The following is a 766-nucleotide window of genomic DNA, read 5'->3' on the forward strand; positions in this document are numbered from 1 at the left end:
CTGATCGTAAGTGTCTGGGAAGCCCCAAACACGTAAACAGTTCTTCCTAGAATACTGCTCGCTATGGAACTGGCGTGCTATCCAGTGATTCGATCTTCCCCTGGAGATTCTTTATCAGTTCATCTTGAGATTTAGATTTTTTCTTCGTGACAACAGAGAATATCCCCCATCTTTTTCATGTCGTTTTTCATTTCGTCGAATTTCCCGTTCAGTTTGGTGAAGTTTGTTGCGTTTTCAGCTTTGAGTTCATCTAATTTTATCAATAAAGCCTCCATGTTTACTATCGTTCAGTTTATAGAGGAGTGAGAATAATAAATCAAGTACTCACGACCATTGACGTTGCACTGTAGTACTAGTTTAGAACATGTTTTAAACAATTAGTTGTCCGCTGGTTTCTTTGGGCTCCATCCCTTGAATTGTTTCCATTGCTGTACTGAACACATATGGCAGGTTTCATGCTTTTACCATAATTTGAGCAATTTTTGCACCAATCGCCTAGACTATAATAAAGATGCATTTAAAACATCTGCAAATTCAGCCTCCCACAACAAGGCCACGTTGATTTGAGATGTGGGTGACATCCGCACGCCCATCTACATACAATAAATCGTACAAAGCTGCTGATAAATGAGCAAATATATGCCGAAGATTGAAACAAAAATCGGAAAACAGATACTAACAAGAGTTCGGACAGGCTGTACCTGCATGAAATATTCAGTTTGTGTAAGTTTCTTGTTTTATTTTGTCTCATTGATTATGCAATACG

The 766-nt window shown here is 38.5% G+C and overlaps 1 protein-coding gene across 2 annotated transcripts in view; it reads left to right on the forward strand.

Annotated features, from left to right (window-relative positions):
- Window positions 1-766, forward strand: part of LOC118413881 (beta-1,4 N-acetylgalactosaminyltransferase 1-like) — a 34,000-nt gene that overhangs the window by 567 nt on the left and 32,667 nt on the right. The gene's annotated exons all lie outside the window — the stretch shown is intronic.

Source organism: Branchiostoma floridae, chromosome 4, assembly GCF_000003815.2.
Source record: "Branchiostoma floridae strain S238N-H82 chromosome 4, Bfl_VNyyK, whole genome shotgun sequence".
NCBI classification, from domain to species: domain Eukaryota; kingdom Metazoa; phylum Chordata; class Leptocardii; order Amphioxiformes; family Branchiostomatidae; genus Branchiostoma; species Branchiostoma floridae.